This window comes from Salmo salar, chromosome 16 (genome assembly GCF_965601325.2).
Source record: "Salmo salar chromosome 16, fSalSal1, whole genome shotgun sequence".
Taxonomy (NCBI): Eukaryota; Metazoa; Chordata; class Actinopteri; order Salmoniformes; family Salmonidae; genus Salmo; species Salmo salar.
Genome location: NC_138306.1, coordinates 11,029,479 through 11,052,335, shown reverse-complemented (window position 1 = coordinate 11,052,335; position 22,857 = coordinate 11,029,479). Strand labels below are relative to the sequence as shown.

The 22,857-nt window shown below is 43.0% G+C and overlaps 1 protein-coding gene across 2 annotated transcripts in view; it reads left to right on the top strand.

The window, feature by feature from the left end:
- The first annotated feature begins 2,497 nt into the window (after nt 1-2,497).
- LOC145861075 (uncharacterized) overlaps nt 2,498-22,857 on the top strand; it is a 71,989-nt gene continuing 51,629 nt past the window's right edge. Inside the window, exons 1-2 of one of the 2 annotated variants that reach the window (XM_082962502.1) lie at nt 2,504-2,859; nt 3,531-3,690. The gene's annotated coding sequence lies outside the window, so the exon portion shown is untranslated. Of the gene's footprint in view, nt 2,860-3,530; nt 3,691-22,857 lie in introns of both variants that reach the window. The other variant, XM_082962503.1, reaches the window with a different exon arrangement.

Genomic DNA, 22,857 nt, shown 5'->3' with positions numbered 1-22,857 from the left:
TGGACCAAGGTGCAGCGTGGTAGGCGAACATTTTACTTTTATTTAAAATGAACACCGACAAAACAACAAAATACAAAACAAACGTAAAGTTCAGCAGGCTACACAGCAACTATGCAAAAACAAGATCCCACAAACTAAGGTGGGAAAAAGGCTGCCTAAGTATGATCCCCAATCAGAGACAATGATAGACAGCTGCCTCTGATTTGGAACCATACCCGGCCAACAAAAAAATAGAAAAACTAGAATACCCACCCAAATCACACCCTGACCTAACCAAATAGAGAAATGAAAAGGCTCTCTAAGGTCAGGGTGTGACAGTACCCCCCCAAAGGTGCGGACTCCGGCCTCAAAACCTGAGTCTATAGGGGAGGGACCAGGTGGGCATTTAGCCCCGGTGGCGGCTCCGGTGCGGGACGTAGAACCCGCTCCGCTCGCGGATCCGCCATCTTCGGTGGCGACTCTGTTGCGTGGACCGCCGCCAGAGGCTCCGTGCCGTGGACCGCCGCCAGAGGCTCCGGGCCGTGGACCGCCTCAGGAGGCTCTCCGAGCCGTGGACCGCCTCAGGAGGCTCTCCGGGCCGTGGACCGCCTCAGGAGGCTCTCCGGGCCGTGGACCGCCTCAGGAGGCTCTCCGGGCCGTGGACCGCCTCAGGAGGCTCTCCGGACCGTGGACCGCCTCAGGAGGCTCCGGACCGTAAGCCGTCTCCGGAGGTTCCGGACCGTTCAGCCGTCTCAGGAGGTTCCGGACTGTCACCAAACTCAGATTTACTAACAGAAAAATTGGATTACCTTTGCTGTTCTTCGTCAGAATGCAATCCCAGGACTTCTACTTCAACAACAAATGTTGTTTTGGTTCGAAATAATCCATAGTTATATCCAAATAGCTCCGTTTTGTTCGTGCATTCAAATCAATATCCGAAGGGTGACGTGCCGGCGCATTTCGTGACAAAAAATGTCAAAATATTCCATTACCGTACTTCGAAACATGTCAAATGCTGTTTAAAATACATTTTTATGCTATTTTACTCGTATTGACTGTATGTTTTGTTTATTCCATGTGTAACTCTCTGTTGTTGTATGTGTCGAATTGCTGTGCTTTATCTTGGCCAGGTCGCAGTTGAAAAGGAGAACTTGTTCTCAACTAGCCTACCTGGTTAAATAAAGGTGAAATAAAATAATTACATGATGCCTTATTGTATTCACAGTCTGGAATAAATATATGGACTGCTTAGGTAAACAATCTATAACACAACTGATTCAACCAAATGTTAATGTTCTTCAATCTAGACCATGATTAGTTTGAAGCAGTGTTTTACCAAGGAGCTGGACTGGAACAAAAGTGTCCTGCCGTGCTATAGATAACAATGTGATGAAGATACTGCACAACAGTAATCAGAAACATTACCCTCAACACCATAAAGAATGGAATACAATGAGCAGATACATTATGATTAAGAAAAACAGCTCCAGAGTCTCCACCCAGAAAAAAAAAACATCAGCTTCCCCATGATGGGCTAAGGCAGGCTCCACTGTACATCTCACAGACTCACCCCACCCACCCTCTGTCAGCTCTGACAACACACATATATATATATATCAAGAGAATAACCACCCGTCTGTGGCAGACTATCAAAGAAATGAGCAGGGCAGAGTTGATAAGATGACCTTGGGAAAGGAACAGGAGAAGAGGCCTCCTTAAGTTAGGGAGAGAAACAACGGCCTGGGAACAGTTAGGCTGGCAAAAGATAAGCACAAAAAAAAAGAAAAAAAAAGAATGTATGAAATGAAATGTATGCATTCACTACTGTAAGTCGCTCTGGATAAGAGCGTCTGCTAAATTACTAAAATTTAAATGTAAAAATGTATCACAAAGGTGTGATGCTATTATGTATCTAAATATGCCTCATACTCAGTTTTCCTCTGGTTGCGTTACAGCTCCACCAACTATTCTGTTAAACAGCCCTCCCAGCCCTCTCAGCCCTCCCCCAACACAATATGATATCATTCTATCCTGTACTTTTACAGCTCACAAAAAGGAAGCCACAATGACCAGCTTACCATGCACAACAAGTCAACCACACCAGACTGTTTAGTTAAATAGAAGGTTCTGGATCACAGTGCTGTCCCTCTCTGACACCAGTCTGAAACATGCAACCTCAGGAGTACCTACAGTCTGAGCTAAATGCATAAGAACTACTAAATATGAAGAAAAAAAACACTTCACTACTATAATAAAATGCAATTGTATTTGTCACACGCGCCGAATACCGTGAAATGCTTACTTACAAGCCCTTAATCAACAATGTAGTTAAGAAAAATAAAGGTTAAGAAAATATTAACTAAATAAACAAAAAATATATATATTTTAAGTAACAATAAAATAACATTAACAAGGCTGTATAGAGGGGGTTACCGGTACCGAGTCAATGTGCAGGGGTACAATTTAGTTGAGGTAATTTAGGTAATATGTACATGTAGGTATAGTAGGGGTAAAGTGACTATGTATAGATAGTATATATTGTGTAAAATGGCAGGGAGAAGTGAGGGGAGTGGTTATTGAGGGGAGATATGACAGCCGTTGGCTCCACCCCAGGGCCTTATATGGACGTCCTGCCCCAACAAGGAAAGGCTGTTGTTCGTTAAGCCAGAGCGTACTGGTTTATTGAGCAGCCTGCACAAAAGGGCAGAGTAGGAGAGAACCAAGAGTGGTATGAAGTGTGAGAGAAGTGAGCGCAATATCTGTGTGATTACCTGGACTGTTGGATTACCCCCCTTGTGTATCGGACCGGATTAGCTGAGAACCCGAGTGTGAGGATTACACCTGAAAAATGGAATGGACAACATGAAAGGCTTGTGGACTGTGAGTTGATTGGTGAATTCCCCGTTCTTTCCCTGTGTACAAAAACCTCAACTTCCCTTCTGAGCTTTTGAACTTGATGATGTGGAAACCCCACACCCTTGAGCCTGCTAAAATATAGAGTAGCAGCAGCTTAAATTTTTCGGGGGGGGGGGGGTGTAATGGAAATTTTATGATTAAAGGTTTGACTAAATGATTTCACTCAGAAACCGTATAACCTGTTGAAATGTATTCGAAATAAGGCTATAATAATGGGTTAAAAACAATATTCCAACACTGTGTGTGAGTAAGACACTGTAACCACTTCAAAGAAATGAGCAGGGCAGAGTTGATAAGACGACCTTGGGAAAGGAACAGGAGAAGAGGCCTCCTTAAGTTAGGGAGAGAAACAACGACCTGGGAACAGTTAGGCTGGCAAAAGATAAGGAGACAGGTGGTCTGGGTACTGTGGAAAAATACAGCCGCCTAAAGCTGGGTGGAGTTCTCTACGTGTGTGTGTGTGTGTGTGTGTGTGTGTGTGTGTGTGTGTGTGTGTGTGTGTGTGTTAATATAAAAGGCTTTGTACATTGTAAGGATTTTCAGGGTTAAGTTAGGGTTAAGAACATTGATAACTTAATTCCTGTAACAATTTGGTCCTTCAGCCGGAATCCAAACTCTGCCCCTGTCTTCCTAAGGTAACACTCCGAAAACCGTGTACGGGCGGGTCATTGACTCGTAAATTAAAGACCTGTCCCCTGAAATTGGGGTTCCATAACAGGCCGGTAAATATCTAAGGTTGACAGAGATGGTGACGGAATCCAACCTACATTGCTTTTCCCAGCCTACAAGACGAAGGTCAGTAAATCTTTATTTACGAATTTGGGGGAATAATTTAAGATATCTTGGATTTGATGTTCTAAATACTTGGAATTTATCAAGAATAGGAGCTTAGTTATTCTACGCAGATTCACTAAGGTGTTTTTACTTTGTGTATTAACAAAATCGATAAGGGAGCAGGTCCGCAAAGACCTGAGGTACATGTGCACTACCATAAATAAAACTAGCTTAAACATTCATCAAAACCGTACTTCTTCGTCCATTTCGGGCTAAAATAAATGTTTATTTTATCTTTTCACAGCATAAAACGCTCATCCCCGGTTAATACCGGGATCCCCTTAGAGGATTTACTACCCATGTTCGTTAAATTACTATCGTAGTTAATCTGCTCCTTCTCACTCTGTGTCTACTTATTATTAATCTCTATGTGTGTGCTGTCTACCGCTATTATCATTAACCTAGAATTTTAGAATAATTATTTGTCTTTTATGTGTATCTATTACCTACTGGTAATTTCCTCTAGTATCCCAGAATAATTACTTTTGATAGATCCATTAGGTCTCACATGTAAATGGCTTTTGACCATCTTATCTATCTCACACGCAATTATCCTCTTACCCCTGTGGAAATTTCCCAATGTGTCTATGTGTTGCTATGTGTCTTATTCTATGTGCTTTTTTAAAAACTCTCATTCAATTACTTTTATGTGTATCACAATCTGTGTTACAATCCATGTGCTCTATTTTATGTCTCCTCTTCTCTTTGACCCTTTACTTCCCATTTTAACCTGGTTTTGTTCTATTATGACTACTAATTTGGAGCTATGATTATCTTACCTTGTTTAATTCCAATCTGTTAATTTGGATCTATAATTAATTTACCTCGTCTTGTTTAATTTAAATCTGTTCATTTGGATCTACCATTAGTTTACCTTGTTCTGTTTAATTTAATGCTCTCGCCTCTCTCTTTCTCTCCTCCTTTTTGGACTTTATTTCAGTGTTGTCTTTTGAATCGGATCTATGGTTAATTCACTCTTGTTAATTGACCATTTAAGTTCTCTTGTTCGCATAGAATTACCGTCCTCTCTCACAAAACCTATTTTATAGCCTCTCCTCTCCTCAATTTAGGACTTTATTTAGGTATGTCTCTTGATTCAGATCTATGGTTAATTAACCATTTAAGTTATTCTATTTGCACAAAATCACTGTCCTATCTCACAGCACTTATTTAATATCCCTTAATAACCTCTCGGCCACTTCAAAGAAAAACACTGACCTCAATTATTAACCTCTATGGGCTAGGTGCGTCCCACCTACTCAACAGCCAGTGTAATCCCGTGGCGCGATATTCAAATACCTCAAATGCAAAAACTTCAATTTTTCAAACATATGACTATTTTACACCATTTTAAAGACAAGACTCTCGTTAATCTAACCACACTGTCCGATTTCAAAAAGGCTTTACAACGAAAGCAAAACATTAGATTATGTCAGCAGAGTACCAAGCCAGAAATAATCAGACACCCATTTTTCAAGCTAGCATATAATGTCACAAAAACCCAGAAGACAGCTAAATGCAGCACTAACCTTTGATCTTCATCAGATGACACACCTAGGACATTATGTTATACAATACCGTACGTTATAAAATACGCATTACCGTACTTCGAAGCATGTCAACCGCTGTTTAAAATCAATTTTTATGCCATTTTTCTCGTAAAAAAGCGATAATATTCCGACCGGGAAATCGTTTTTTATTACAAAGAGAGTGAAAGTAAAAGCATGCTATCCCCTCATGCAGGAGCCTCAGTCTAATGGCCCTCTGATAGAGCACTTGCCAAACGCGCTAATGTGTTTCAGCCTGGGGATGGAATTACATCGTTCAGCTTTTTCACGCCTTCTGAGAGCCCATGGGAGCCGTAGGAAGTATCATGTCATGCCAGAGATCCCCTGTATTTGTTAGAGATGATCAAGGAGGGCAAGAAATGGTCAGACAGGCCACTTCCTGTAAGGAATCTTCTCAGGTTTTGGCCTGCCAAATGAGTTCTGTTATACTCACAGACACCATTCAAACAGTTTTAGAAACTTTAGGGTGTTTTCTATCCAAAGCCAATAATTATATGCATATTCTAGTTACTGGGCAGGAGTAGTAACCAGATTAAATCGGGTAGGTTTTTTATCCGGCCGTGCAAATACTGCCCCCTAGCCCCAACATGTTAACATCTTACATCTAGACGTTCCGCTAGCGGAACACCTGCTCCAATATCCAATGATGGGCGTGGCGTGAATTACAAATTCCTCAAAAATACAAAAACTTCAATTTTTCAAACATATGACTATTTCACAGCATTTTAAAGACAAGACTCTCCTTTATCTAACCACACTGTCCGATTTCAAAAAGGCTTTACAGCGAAAGCAAAACATTAGATTATGTCAGCAGAGTACCAAGCCAGAAATAATCAGACACCCATTTTTCAAGCTAGCATATAATGTCACAAAAACCCAGAAGACAGCTAAATGCAGCACTAACCTTTGATCTTCATCAGATGACACACCTAGGACATTATGTTATACAATACATGCATGTTTTGTTCAATCAAGTTCATATTTATATCAAAAAACTGCTTTTTACATTAGCATGTGACATTCAGAACTAGCATACCCCCCGCAAACTTCCGGGGAATTTGCTAACAATTTACTAAATTACTCACGATAAACGTTCACAATAAGCATAACAATTATTTTAAGAATTATAGATACAGAACTCCTCTATGCACTCGATATGTCCGATTTTAAAATAGCTTTTTGGTGAAAGCACATTTTGCAATATTCTAAGTACATAGCCCAGCCATCACGGGCTAGCTATTTAGACACCCGGCAAGTTTAGCACTCACCAATATCAGATTTACTATTATAAAAGTTTGATTACCTTTTGTTGTCTTCGTCAGAATGCACTCCCAGGACTGCTACTTCAATAACAAATGTTGGTTTGGTCCAAAATAATCCATCGTTATATCCGAATAGCGGCGTTTTGTTCGTGCGTCCCAGACACTATCCGAAATGGTAAATCAGGGTCGCGCGCATGGCGCAATTCGTGACAAAAAAAATCTAAATATTCCATTACCGTACTTCGAAGCATGTCAACCGCTGTTTAAAATCCATTTTTATGCCATTTTTCTCGTAAAAAAGCGATAATATTCCGACCGGGAATGTCCATTTAGCTAAACAGAGGAAAGAAAACAAAGCTTTCGGTCGACGCGGGCACGAGCCTGAGTCTCACAGTACTGTAACCAGCCACTACCCAAACGCGCTACTTTTTTTCAGCCAGAGCCTGCAAAGCCACGATTCAGCATTTTGCCGCCTTCTGAGAGCCTATGGCAGCCGTAGGAAGTGTCACGGGACAGCTAAGATCCTCACTCTTCAATAAACAGAGACAAGAAGAACGACACCTTGTCAGACAGGCCACTTCCTGCATGAAATCTTCTCAGGTTTTTGCCTGCCATATGAGTTCTGTTATACTCACAGACACCATTCAAACAGTTTTAGAAACTTTAGGGTGTTTTCTATCCAAATCAAACTTATATGCATATTCTAGTTTCTGGGCAGGAGTAATAACCAGACTAAATCGGGTATGTTTTTTATCTGGCCGTGAAAATACCGCCCCCTACCCAAGAGATGTTAAATGTTGAAAGATTGGAATCAATGGTTAAACAAATAAATAGGGTGTGTGGGGATAAGACAGAGAAGCAGCGTACAGAAGGCCTCGAAACCGCTCGTGTTTGGCTGGAGGAAGCTGGAAAAAGAGGGGAGGGGGCCAAGAGAAAGGGAGGTAGAGAGGCAGAGACACAGAAAGGAGAACAGGATTTAGTAAACTTATTAAGAAAGTGGAGAAAGGGAGGAAGTCGAAAAAAGTGGATAGAGACAGATGCTTTAACTGTAACAACCCGGGTCATTTCGCTAGAGATTGTGAAGCACCGTGTAAACACTGCAATAAAGTAGGGCATAATAATAGAGACTGTAAAAAGAGTGAACCGGTTCAGGTAGAGCATCTAACAGTAACTGTAGGGGTAACTGTGTTCAAGAAGAAAAAAAAGACAAGAAAAAATGGATAGGAATAATGAAATTGTTGCAACTGTCAGAAGTTGGGGCATTATGCAAGGGATTGTGAGGCACCGTGTAAACATTGTAACAAAACGGGACATAATAACCGAGATTGTAAAAATCAGAAAGAGAAAATGGGAAATGGGGAGAGTAGAGAAAGGATAGAAGCAGACGATAGAAAGCCTTTTAATTGCGATAAGACAGGACATTTCGCCCGGGAGTATAAGGCTCCCTGTAAACCTTGTGACCGAGTAGGACACAACCACCAAAATTGCAACCCTGAACAATAGCCTTGGTGGTTCAGTGGTAGAATTATCGCCTGCCATGCGCGAGACCCGGGTTTGTATCCCAGCCTATGCACCATGGGACTAAAATTAAATTAAATTGTTATGTTTTGACTGGAACGAGACTGGTTGTTAGTGGCTGTTTAAGATATAAACCGAACGTTTTGATGGCTTGTTTAGTTCAAATTGAAGAGACAGTTACCGAAATCTAATGAATTATAATGAGCGGATAGGTGATTGCGATAGAATAGTACCGAGTGAAATTGGGTTTTTTCTTATTTGAAGGAGTTGTATTAAGTATTTTATAAATTTGGCGGTTTACATGGTACATTTAAGGTCATAGACATTTCATAAGTGTGAAGCCGAAAGACAGGAGAAGGTTGTAACATATGTTTAATCTTACGATAGAGGTAAAGCAGAACGTTGGGTGAGTACACTGCTCAAAAAATAAAGGGAACACTTAAACAACACAATGTAACTCCAAGTCAATCACACTTCTGTGAAATCAAACTGTCCACTTAGGAAGCAACACTGATTGACAATAAATTTCACATGCTGTTGTGCAAATGGAATAGACAACAGGTGGAAATTATAGGCAATTAGCAAGACACCCCCAATAAAGCAGTGGTTCTGCAGGTGGGGACCACAGACCACTTCTCACTTCCTATGCTTCCTGGCTGATGTTTTGGTCACTTTTGAATGCTGGCGGTGCTTTCACTCTAGTGGTAGCATGAGACGGAGTCTACAACCCACACAAGTGGCTCAGGTAGTGCAGCTCATCCAGGATGGCACATCAATGCGAGCTGTGGCAAGGTTTGCTGTGTCTGTCAGCGTAGTGTCCAGAGCATGGAGGTGCTACCAGGAGACAGGTCAGTACATCAGGAGACGTGGAGGAGGCCGTAGGAGGGCAACAACCCAGCAGCAGGACCGCTACCTCCGCTTTTGTGCAAGGAGGAGCAGGAGAAGCACTGCCAGAGCCCTGCAAAATGACCTCCAGCAGGCCACAAATGTGCATGTGTCTGCTCAAACGGTCAGAAACAGACTCCATGAGGGTGGTATGAGGGCCCGACGTCCACAGGTGGGGGTTGTGCTTACAGCCCAACACCGTGCAGGACGTTTGGCATTTGCCAGAGAACACCAACATTGGCAAATTCGCCACTGGCGCCCTGTGCTCTTCACAGATGAAAGCAGGTTCACACTGAGCACATGTGACAGACGTGACAGAGTCTGGAGACGCCGTGGAGAACATTCTGCTGCCTGCAACATCCTCCAGCATGACCGGTTTGGCGCTGGGTCAGTCATGGTGTGGGGTGGCATTTCTTTGGGGGGCCGCACAGCCCTCCATGTGCTCGCCAGAGGTAGCCTGACTGCCATTAGGTACCGAGATGAGATCCTCAGACCCCTTGTGAGACCATATGCTGGTGCGGTTGGCCCTGGGTTCCTCCTAATGCAAGACAATGCTAGACCTCATGTGGCTGGAGTGTGTCAGCAGTTCCTGCAAGAGGAAGGCATTGATGCTATGGACTGGCCCGCCCGTTCCCCAGACCTGAATCCAATTGAGCACATCTGGGACATCATGTCTCGCTCCATCCACCAATGCCACATTGCACCACAGACTGTCCAGGAGTTGGTGGATGCTTTAGTCCAGGTCTGGGAGGAGATCCCTCAGGAGACGATCCGCCACCTCATCAGGAGCATGCCCAGGCGTTGTAGGGAGGTCATACAGGCACGTGGAGGCCACACACACTACTGAGCCTCATTTTGACTTGTTTTAAGGACATTACATCAAAGTTGGATCAGCCTGTAGTGTGGTTTTCCACTTTCATTTTGAGTGTGACTCCAAATCCAGACCTCCATGGGTTGATAAATTGGATTTCCATTGATTATTTGTGTGATTTTGTTGTCAGCACATTCAACTATGTAAATAAAAAAGTATTTAATACGATTATTTATTTCATTCAGATCTAGGATGTGTTGTTTAAGTGTTCCCTTTATGTTTTTGAGCAGTATATATTGGCTGTAAAGCGGTTCAGGTTTGGATAGTTGAATCGTAAAAGCTCTGTGATAGTTTCTGGTTAAAGATTCTTGGTTTGATTGTTTAGTAACACCAGTGGATTGAACAGGAAGTGAATGTATTCTAGCCGTATAATCTTTTTTCATTACGTGAAACAATGTCAGGTCAGTAAAGTGAATTGCAGGTTGAGTTTATTTTATTTCGCAGGAACAGTGCAAATGAATCACAGTTGTGCGTGTGCCTGGCCGGCGCTTTCCTGTAGGACGTAGAGTTGCAAGCTAACTCGAGGACGCGCTCTTTGTAAGGGGTTAAGTGTAACCGAGGTGGTGCGCGCTAATAGCGTTTCAATCGGTGATGTCACTCGCTCTGAGCCCTTGAAGTATAGTTTTGGTACCTCTGTAATAAAACAATTTCATATGTTTCGGAAATTAGCCAGGTTGCATTTGGTTATTTGAATTACCTTTTTCATTTGCTTTTTAAAAGAGCGGTTGGACTCAAGTATGAGGCAGTGGAACTTAAAATCAGATATCACGTGGAACTTTTGCCCTGATACATAGACATCTGTCTTAGGGGCATCAGTTGTTTTCTTTGTGTGAAACATTGATCAATGTATCATCTGCATACATTGGAACTTCAGGCCCTGTATAGACAGAAGGAAGATCATTAATTGTTTTTACTAAATTTATGCAACAGGTTGAAGTTATTTGATCGCTGAAAAGGGGTTATGGGTTTGTTTATTGTTTACTGTTGTTTATTTTGGGTGTTGATTTCACTTAATTAAACATTGTATTGTCTGATGTGTTTGAGTAGGATTCTTTCCTCCAGAACGGATGGAAGTCAACTGAAGTATGTATGTTAAAGGAGACATGGGAGAACACGTCTCAAACAACATTTTTATTAAATGCCTGGGATTAAATATTGCTGATTCCATACGCTGAGAAATGTACTACATTTGCGACAGAATTTAGTTTCATTTAGTGGGGTAACAGGAACAATCCAAAGGTGAAAAAGCTATCACATATTTGTTGGACATTGGTCTAGTAATGATACCAGGATAATTATATCTAATGGTAGCGCATGTGCAGTTAAGCATACACATACATTGATGTAGAATAAAACTAATGATTGGGGGGAGTACAATGGACTTATAAGTATCATTAGGTTTTGTTTGTAGTCAACGTTTGGGTTTCTGAATCAGTGTAGTATGATGAAATGCTGACCAAGTGGTTGTATTTTCTGGAAAAAAGTAGAGTTTCAAATTCCTAGGGACAGGCCATGATTCCACATATGGAATCTTAGAAGTTATACACCCATGGAATCGTTAAAGTTTTGTTTTCTGAGATTGAATTAAACACGAAGTCTTTGGATAAGGGAAATGTTCTGGGAACCTGAGATAAAATATGTTGAAGGTTTTTCTTTAATTTGTCTAATAAAGTAAGAAACACTTCTGTGAAGGGGTGGTATGACTTTTGACCCCTCTGGTGACTTTTCCTTTGTGGTCTGATCAGCCGCATTGAAAAGCCAAGGTCATTTGTGATACTGACTTTAAACCTGTTGGGGCTCGGGGGCAGTATTGAGACATTTTGAAAAAAATATGTGCCCATTTTTAACTGCCTCCTACACCAACTCAGAAGCTAGGATATGCATATTATTAACACATTCGGATAGAAAACACTCTGAATTTTCTAAAACAGTTTGAATGGTGTCTGTAAGTATAACAAAACTCATATTGCAGGCAAAAACCTGTGAAAAATAGATAAAAAAAAACGTGAATTTTGTGACTGTACTATTTAGTGTCATTGTTTTATAGATACCATAGTGAGAAAGGATTAATTTCGCAACACCTACGGCTTCCACTAGATGTCAACGATCTTTATAAAGTTGTTTGAAGCGTCTATGATAAACAGAGAGCAAATTAGAATGCAAGGAAGTTGACATGTCATCACTTCATTTTTTTGCGCCTGCGCATAAATCTGAGAAGCGTGAGTTTGTCATTAATTGTTTATCAAGACATAGGATAGGTTGTGTGAAAATATTACTGATGTTTAACGTTTAAAAATGGACCAAAAGATTAATGCTAAACAAGGTTTGACATGTTTGAACGAACGTAAATAGATTATTTACTAGGTTTTTTTAGCTTTTCGGCGTGATTTTACAACCCCCCCCCCCACCACGTTTTGTGGGAGCATAATGAACGCTAACTGCTTGGTGTTATTTGGACATAAATTATGAACTTTGTCAAAAGAAACCACATTTGTTCAGGACCTGGGAAATCCTGGCAGTGCCTTCTGATGGAGATAATCAAAGGTAAGGGGATATTTACAATGTTATTATCGATATTAGATGATGCTAACTGTATAGCATAGCTTGTTGTTCTTAGCATAGCACCCCGTTTATTGCAAAATGTGATTTCCCAGTAAAGTTATTTTGAGATCTGGCCATTCGGTAGCAATTACGAGATTTACATTTACATTACATTTAAGTCATTTAGCAGACGCTCTTATCCAGAGCGACTTACAAAATGGTGCATTCACCTTATGATATCCAGTGGAACAACCACTTTACAATAGTGCATCTAAATCTTTTAAGGGGGGGGGGGGGGGTTTAGAAGGATTACTTTATCCTATCCTAGGTATTCCTTAAAGAGGTGGGGTTTCAGGTGTCTCCGGAAGGTGGTGATTGACTCCGCTGTCCTGGCGTCGTGAGGGAGCTTGTTCCACCATTGGGGTGCCAGAGCAGCGAACAGTTTTGACTGGGCTGAGCGGGATCTGTGCTTCCTCAGAGGTAGGGGGGCCAGCAGGCCAGTGGTGGATGAACGCAGTGCCCTTGTTTGGGTGTAGGGCCTGATCAGAGCCTGAAGGTATGGAGGTGCCGTTCCCTTCACAGCTCCGTAGGCAATCACCATGGTCTTGTAGCGGATGCGAGCTTCAACTGGAAGCCAGTGGAGAGAGCGGAGGAGCGGGGTGACGTGAGAGAACTTGGGAAGGTTGAACACCAGACGGGCTGCGGCGTTCTGGATGAGTTGTAGGGGTTTAATGGCACAGGCAGGGAGCCCAACCAACAGCGAGTTGCAGTAATCCAGACGGGAGATGACAAGTGCCTGGATTAGGACCTGCGCCGCTTCCTGTGTGAGGCAGGGTCGTACTCTGCAAATGTTGTAGAGCATGAACCTACAGGATCGGGTCACCGCCTTGATGTTAGTGGAGAACGACAGGGTGTTGTCCAGGATCACGCCAAGGTTCTTAGCACTCTGGGAGGAGGACACAAGGGAGTTGTCAACCGAGATCATGGAACGGGCAGTCCTTCCCCGGGAGGAAGAGCAGCTCCCTCTTGCCGAGGTTCAGCTTGAGCTGGTGATCCGTCATCCACACTGATATGTCTGACAGACATGCAGAGATGCGATTCGCCGCCTGGTTATCAGAAGGGGGAAAGGAGAAGATTAATTGTGTGTCGTCTGCATAGCAATGATAGGAGAGACCATGTGAGGATATGACAGAGCCAAGTGACTTGGTGTATAGCGAGAATAGGAGAGGGCCTAGAACAGAGCCCTGGGGGACACCAGTGGTGAGAGCGCATGGTGCGGAGACAGATTCTCGCCACGCCACCTGGTAGGAGCGACCTGTCAGGTAGGACGCAATCCAAGCGTGGGCCGCGCCGGAGATGCCCAACTCGGAGAGGGTGGAGAGGAGGATCTGATGGTTCACAGTATCAAAGGCAGCAGATAGGTCTAGAAGGATGAGAGCAGAGGAGAGAGAGTTAGCTTTAGCAGTGCGGAGAGCCTCCGTGACACAGAGAAGAGCAGTCTCAGTTGAATGCCCAGTCTTGAAACCTGACTGATTAGGATCAAGAAGGTCATTCTGAGAGAGATAGCAGGAGAGCTGGCCAAGGACGGCACGTTCAAGAGTTTTGGAGAGAAAAGAAAGAAGGGATACTGGTCTGTAGTTGTTGACATCGGAGGGATCGAGTGTAGGTTTTTTCAGAAGGGGTGCAACTCTCGCTCTCTTGAAGACGGAAGGGACGTAGCCAGCGGTCAAGGATGAGTTGATGAGCGAGGTGAGGAAGGGGAGAAGGTCTCCGGAAATGGTCTGGAGAAGAGAGGAGGGGATAGGGTCAAGTGGGCTGGTTGTTGGGCGGCCGGCCGTCACAAGACGCGAGATTTCATCTGGAGAGAGAGGGGAGAAAGAGGTCAAAGCACAGGGTAGGGCAGTGTGAGCAGGACCAGCGGTGTCGTTTGACTTAGCAAACGAGTATCGGATATCGTCAACCTTCTTTTCAAAATGGTTGACGAAGTCATCCGCAGAGAGGGAGGAGGGGGGGGGAGGGGGAGGAGGATTCAGGAGGGAGGAGAAGGTAGCAAAGAGCTTCCTAGGGTTAGAGGCAGATGCTTGGAATTTAGAGTGGTAGAAAGTGGCTTTAGCAGCAGAGACAGAAGAGGAGAATGTAGAGAGGAGTGAGTGAAAGGATGCCAGGTCCGCAGGGAGGCGAGTTTTCCTCCATTTCCGCTCGGCTGCCCGGAGCCTTGTTCTGTGAGCTCGTAGTGAGTCGTCGAGCCACGGAGCAGGAGGGGAGGACCGAGCCGGCCTGGAGGATAGGGGACAGAGAAAATCAAAGGATGCAGAAAGGGAGGAGAGGAGGGTTGAGGAGGCAGAATCAGGAGATAGGTTGGAGAAGGTTTGAGCAGAGGGAAGAGATGATAGGATGGAAGAGGAGAGAGTAGCGAGAGAGAGAGAGCGAAGGTTGGGACGGCGCAATACCATCCGAGTAGGGGCAGAGTGAGAAGTGTTGGATGAGAGCAAGAGGGAAAAGGATACAAGGTAGTGGTCGGAGATTTGGAGGGGAGTTGCAATGAGATTAGTGGAAGAACAGCATCTAGTAAAGATGAGGTCAAGCGTATTGCCTGCCTTGTGAGTAGGGGGGGAAGGTGAGAGGGTGAGGTCAAAAGAGGAGAGGAGTGGAAAGGAGGAGGCAGAGAGGAATGAGTCAAAGGTAGACGTGGGGAGGTTAAAGTCACCCAGAACTGTGAGAGGTGAGCCATCCTCAGGAAAGGAACTTATCAAGGTGTCAAGCTCATTGATGAACTCTCCAAGGGAACCTGGAGGGCGATAAATGATAAGGATGTTAAGCTTGAAAGGGCTGGTAACTGTGACAGCATGGAATTCAAATGAGGAGATAGACAGATGGGTCAGGGGAGAAAGAGAGAATGTCCACTTGGGAGAGATGAGGATTCCAGTGCCACCACCCCGCTGGCTCGATGCTCTAGGGGTATGCGAGAACACGTGGGCAGACGAAGAGAGAGCAGTAGGAGTAGCAGTGTTATCTGTGGTAATCCATGTTTCCGTCAGCGCCAGGAAGTCTAGGGACTGGAGGGTAGCATAGGCTGAGATGAACTCAGCCTTGTTGGCTGCAGACCGGCAGTTCCAGAGGCTGCCGGAGACCTGGAACTCCACGTGGGTCGTGCGCGCTGGGACCACCAGGTTAGAGTGGCAGCGGCCACGCGGTGTGAAGCGTTTGTATGGCCTGTGCAGAGAGGAGAGAACAGGGATAGACAGACACATAGTTGACAAGCTACAGAAGTTTTGTTTCTTGTATTATTGTCTCCTGTGTCTTTAGAGAACTGTTTCACTTTGATATCCTTTTTCTTCTGTCCTGATTTTCTCTTTCTTTTCTTCTGTTAACTAGATATTCTTTGTTGTTCTTCGTTAGCTAGCTAGCTTCTTCCAAAAAGAGTCCCTAGCAACATGATGATAATATATTATTCTTTGAATGACAATATTATAATTTACCAATGTTTTCGAATAGTAATTTTGTTATGTTCACCGGAAGCATTTCAGAGAAGAAAAAAATCTGAATTTCACGCTACTGTAAAATGCTGTTTTTGGATATAAATATGAACTTGATGGAACAAAAAATGCATGTATTGTATAACATAATGTCCTAGGAGTGTCATCTGATGGAGATTGACAAAGGTTAGTGCATAATTCTAGCTGGTTACTGCTTTTGGTGACGCCTGACCTTGAATTGAAAATGGATGTTTGTACTTTTGTGGCTATGTACTGTCCTAACATAATCTAACTTTATGCTTTTGCCGTAAAGCCTCTTTGAAAATCGAACAATGTGGTTAGATTAAGGAGATGTTTATCTTTTAAATTGTGTAAAATAGTTGATTGTTTGAGAAATTGAAATTATTCGATTTTTGATGTTTTGAATTTCCAGCCTTGTTAGCAATCCCGACTCGGGGTTCATTGCTAACCTGTAGCCCCTTAAGGAAATTTGTAGAACTGATAATTATGATGGAGTTAAAGTTCTTAGACAATTGGTCATTTTAACCAATGAGAAGACAGAATGAGGATCATGGTACAATAATTTTTCTTGGTGGAGTAATTCAGATTAGTCATTTTGATCTGATTATGTTATTTGAAAATATTTTGACCAGTAGTAGGGGTATTTTTTACATTATCTAGATAAGTATTTTCCCTTAGGAAGTCAGCTGTGGTTGTATTCAGTGGAAGAGATTTAACACAACAAGGCTGTGGAATTGATATAATAGTATTATTATATTTTGTTGTTGACTAAGTTTAATAATGGTAGACTTATGTCAAGTATTTAGAAGGATATATTCTAAGCCAACAGGACAGGAATATATATGACATATGTAGGTGATCCAGGATCATTCAGGGTATTGAGATTAATTTAAGAAGCTATGGAATAATCTGGATATTAAGACTAAGACAGGTTGATTTTTCTAAAATTCAGAAGTGCAACCAAGGAGACAATGAGACATTTAGTCAATATTTGGAAACAACCCATATTTGTATAATGAAAGTGTCTGCCCAGCCCCTGGGCCTGTTCCGCAGGGGCCTGTTCCGCAGGGGCCTGTAACAGTCAGTATTTGCCAGTTCTTGCTGTGAGCTGTTACCCCACTCTTCTACCAAGGCACCTGCAAGTTCCCGGACATTTCTGGGGGGCCAACAGGTTCCAGACGTGCTCAATGGGATTGAGATCCGGGCTCTTCGCTGGCCCTGGCAGAACACTGACATTCCTGTCTTGCAAGAAATCACACACAGAACGAGCAGCTTGGCTGGTGGCATTGTCATGCTGGAGGGTCATGTCAGGAAGAGCCTGCAGGAAGGGTACCACATGAGGGAGGAGGATGTCTTGCCTGTAACGCACAACTTTGAGATTGCCTGCAATGACAACAAGCTCAGTCCGATGATGCTGTGACACACCGCTCCAGACCATGATGAACTCTCCACCTCAATCCCGCTCCAGAGTACAGGCCTCGGTGTAACGCTGATTCCTTTGACGATAAACGCGAATCCGACCATCAGCCCTGGTGAGACAAAACCGCGACTCATCAGTGAAGAGCACTTGTCGTCAGTCCTGTCTGGTCCAGCGATGGTGGGTTTGTACCCATAGGCGATGTTGCCGGTGATGTCTGGTGAGGACCTGCCTTACAACAGGCCTACAGCCCTCAGTCCAGCCTCTCTCAGCCTATTGGGGACAGTCTGAGCACTAATGGAGGGATTGTGCAATCCTGGTGTGACTCGGGAAGTTGTTGTTGCCATCCTGTACCTGTCCCGCAGGTGTGATGTTCGGATGTACCGATCATATGCAGGTGTTGTTACACGTGGTCTGCACTGCAAGGACGATCAGCTGTCCGTCCTGTCTTCCTGTAGTGCTGTTTTAGGCGTCTCACAGTACAGACATTGCAATTTATTGCCCTGGCCACATCTGCAGTCCTCATGCCTCCTTGCAGCATGCCTAAGGCACGTTCACGCAGATGAGCAGGGACCCTGGGCATCTTTCTTTTGGTGTTTTTCAGAGTCAGTAGAAAGTCCTCTTTAGTGTCCTAAGTTTTCATAACTGTGACCTTAATTGCCAACCGTCTGTAAGATGTTAGTGTCTTTACAATTGTTCCACAGGCGCATGTTCATTAATTGTTTATGGTTCATTGAACAAGCATGGGAAACAGTGTTTAAACCCTTTACAATGAAGATCTGTGAAGTTATTTGGATTTTTACGGATTATCTTTGAAAGACAGATTTCTGAAAAAGGGACGTTTCTTTTTTTGCTGAGTTTAACATTACACTGTCTAAAGCACTGCCAATTATTTTATAAGGTAAATAAATAAAAAATATTGCGTGACCCCCACAAAAAATAAATGGTGTGATCAAATCATAGGCTGGCTGGTGCCACCAACTGAAACATTTGGGGGCATTGGGGAAAATGTTAAAGCCCTGTCAAGGGGTGTGATTATCTATTTCCGGCAGAGTAATGGGTTCTTCTTCCAATTCGGCTGTTGGAAAGATAATCATGTGATAGGATGTTATTCAGAAATGTGTTGGTAGGACAAAGCTATGTAGCCTTAGTTAGGCATATGGATGTCAGTGATTTACGTTTACTATAGCTTAATGAGGCAATAAAAATGTGATGTGTCTAAATTGAAAGGCGATTTATTTGACTGAAATGGCCCACTGTTTTCATAATTTTGACAATAACTAGACTAAATCATTATTCAAGTGACAAATGTGACTAAGACTTAGTGATATTTTAGTCAAAATTAAGGAACTTAAACTAAGTTCCCTCTCTTAGAGCAGCTCATAGATTCACTTTCTATGAGCTCTCTCCCTCTCTCTGCTCTGATAGACATGAGCCTGCAACTCATCTCTCCAGCCTTGCACTTCATTTATTTCTTTATAGAATCGTACCTGCGCGAAGGGTTCTGGAGGAGCTGCATCACCACTGATAAATTGAAAAACATTTGCCAAAGTTAGGTTAACTGCTGTCTGTTCAGAAATAAATGTAATAATTCTGAATAGCCTACTACACCATGAAAATACACAATTTATCCACAGAGGATCAAAAGCCTCTTTCTAAAAGTTGCCTAGCTGTGGATTGTGTAGCCCAATAACAAGGCATAGCCTAGTCAGGAACACGTGGCAAATCTTTCAGTGAACAACATGTACACAAAACAGGCCTTTCGCTAATATTTCAAATACAATCACGGGAAAACACAGGTTGGAAACCAAATGGCTCCTGCTGAAAAGAGAAGACTAATCTGTCTGCTGTAGGCTAACAAAATATTTGATCAACTTCCAAATATTGCTTTACAAAGTAAAACGAGCGCGATGCAGGCTTTTGGCACGAACACGCATTTTTAGGACTACAATTTCCTCCTCATATTGTAGCCTACAATATAGGTCTCCACACAACTAGGCCCAAACCGGTGTGAGTGGCACCTACTAACATTCCCGTTCAAAGGCACTTAAATCTTTTGTCTTGCTCATTCACCCTCTGAATGGCACGCATACACAATCCATGCCTCAAATGTCTCAAGGCTTAAAAATCCTTCTTAACCAGTCACCGCCCCTTCATCTACACTGATTGAAGTGGATTTAACAGGTGACATCAATAAGGGATCATAGCTTTCACCTGGTCAGTCTACATCATGGAAATAGCAGGTGTTCCTAATGCTTTGTACACTATCTACATAGGCTATTGTTACACACGCCTCTTGGAGGGAATGCAACACCCTGCTACAACTCAACTCCCCGTGGAGTGAAAAGGGTATGTGATTGTAGGTGCAGGTAAGGATGACAGAGGCAGAATACTACTGTTCACAGGGAATTTATTTCCTTAACACGGTAATGTGGGGAAAAGGGGCTGGATGGAACCAAAGCAAAGGAAGTAAAAGTTAAAGCCCCCTCTCCTCCCTACGTAACTTTAACACCTCCTGGCGCGCTAACCAAAATACAGGCAGTGGTCCAGCCAGGTCTTAGTGTGCATAGACAGTACATACTACAAGTTATGTATGCCCGCAGGCCTCTTGCCTAAACACTCCCAAGGTGTTTTAATTACTAACTTAAAGTGAACAATTGCAATAATCACAAACACAATCCTTTTGGCATACACATACCTCAGAAGTAGTAGCTACAAAATACTTTCAACAAAACTGTTACTGGGCAACAACCAACATAGGAGCTTTCTCTTCTTGACAAAGGAACACTGGCTTTTATCCAGCTGGAGAAGGAGTTGGTAATTGAAAACAGCTGTTTCCCCTGACGAGAGGGAGTGTTCAGAGCTCCAACCAGCTGCCTAGAATCCAGGAAGCCATTTCCTGAAATACACACGTACAAACCCAAAACAACCCAGAACCTGGGGAACGTAACAGCTATAATGAAGGTATACAATTGGAACTAAATGGCTACATAGCGTATCATTGGAGACATATTCACACTACAGATAAGGTGTCAACATATTGGGGAAGAGAGGCTAATTACTGCTGCCAGTCACGATTTATGACCTCTCTCCAGCCATCTAGAGATCTTATCTAGTAGGCCACAAGTACAGTGAACATGTGCAAGCTCACCAGGCAGTCTAGAATATTCTACTGACTTAGCTGAAACAGTACACACTTTCTTGCAGTAATAGTAGCAATCACATAATAATAGTCACACACAAGCAATGGTTACATTAGCTGGCAATTCTGTACTTCGGTGGTAGTGTGCATTAGCTAAACAAAAATATTTTTTCAATTGAACCTTTTATTTAAAACCTCTTTGGGCTAGGGAGCAGTATTTTCACGTCCGGATGAAAAGCGTGCCCAAAGTAAACTGCCTGCTACTCAGGCCCAGAAGCTAGAATATGCATATTATTAGTAGATTTGGATAGAAAACACTGACGTTTCTAAAACTGTTTGAATAATATCTGTGCGTATAACAGAACTGATTTGACAGGCGAAACCCCGAGCACAATCCATCCAGGGATTTTTTTTTTGGAGCTCAATCTGTTTTCCATTAGGTTTCTATGGCAATCCCTTTTTAATAGAAATATGCTTGCAGTTCCTATGGTTTCCACTAGATGTCAACAGTCTTTAGAAATTGGTTGATGTTTTTCCTTTGAGAAATTAAGAAGTAGCCCTTTCCTTTCTGAGAGTCAAGCCAAGTGTACTTTTTTTGTTCGGGGTGCGCGACCTGGAACTCGCTCCACTTTCATTTTATCCGCTATTGAACACAGTATATTCCAGCTTAAATTTGATCTATTATTTACATTTAAAAATACCTAAAGTTGGATTGGGAAAGTTGTTTGAAATGTTTGGACAAAGTTTACAGGTAACTTATTAGATACTTTGTAGGCATGTTGGGCGAGTTGGAACCGGTGTTTTTCTGAATCAAACGTGCCAAATAAATGGACATTTTGGGGATATAAAGAAACAATTTATCGAACAAAAGGACCATTTGTGATGTTTATGGGACATTTGGAGTGCCAACAGAAGAAGATCTTCAAAGGTAAGGCATGAATTATATAGTTATTTCTGACTTTTGTGTAGCACCTGCCTGGTTGAAATCTGATTTTCATGTGTTGGTATGCTGGGCGCTGTCCTCAGAAAATCGTCTGGTCTGCTTTCGCCGTAAAGCCTTTTTGAAATCTGACACTGCGGCTGGATTAACAAGAAGTTAATCTTTAAACCGATGTATAACACTTGTATGATTTATGAAATCTTATTATGAGTATTTCTGTTTTTGAATTTGGCGCGCTGCAATTTCACTGGGTGTTGTCAAATCGATCCCGCTAAAGGGATTGGCGTGCGAAGGGATCCATAAGAACTTACCTAGTTAAGTCAGTTAAAAACAAATTCTTAATTACAATGATGGCCTACCAGGGAACAGTGGGTTAACTGCCTTGTTCAGGGGCAGAACGACAGATTTTTACCTTGTCAGCTCGGGGATTCTATGTAACAAGATAACCAACACTAGTAGGTTTCAGTAGCATGCATTAATCATCATCAACAATATGAGGCCCCGACTTACATTGCGGCACGCACAGTTCTATAAAACACACTGAACTTGTTGCCCAGCCAAACTTCTTCTTCATCTTTGGAATCTGGTTGGCGGATCGCATCCAGCTTTTAGGTGCATACACCGCCACCTACTGTACTGGAGAGTGAGGCCAGTCACGGCCTACCTACTGTACATCAAATTCTCTCCATTAGTCTGGTTCCTCTAAGAAATTGAAAAATAGCCATAGACACCACCACCTAGACTCATTAAAAACCCACTACCCCATTCCACTACTTTGAACCTATCTGCTCCTGCACCATGCCAACGGCTCGGGAGGACAGGACACCACCCCTCAACACACCCTGTAACTCTTCTGAAGTCAAATCTTGTATACCCAAATATATCTTTGCAGCTGCCACCATAACATCTATTTTCTGTGATTTACATTCCATTTCTGCGATACAGTTGATAACCATTGCTATGAATGCTAAGAAGCCAACCTTACTAAAGCATAAATCACTCGTTGGCCTATCCCACTGTGCTGGCACAGATGAACTACTCACAGGGATCCTCTCAGGATCCCTAACCCTTGACCCATCTTCCTCTACTTTCTTCACTGTCTCAGCATATGACACCTTATGCACTACTGACTCTAGCCACTTCAACCTGCCTCTCTTGCACCGGACACTTCCAATCCCCAGCAACATGGGCACCCCTACAGTTAACACCAGAACTTTATCCACCAAAACTAAACAATCCTCTGTCCCTTAAACGTGGCACCTGAAACACCGCAGTGGATTAGGCACAAAAGCTCTAACAGGAGCTTGTCTGGTAGAGACTCTGACTCAGAACTCAAAAGGACTGACAGTGACTCCTCTGTTTCACCACGCTCTCAACCAGGTCTGCGACGCACCATACGACGGGTGTCACAAACACCAAGAATCTTCAACTTCAGTTGCTCCACCTCCACACTTAATGCTACCCCAGAAATCACTCATTTCAATGGT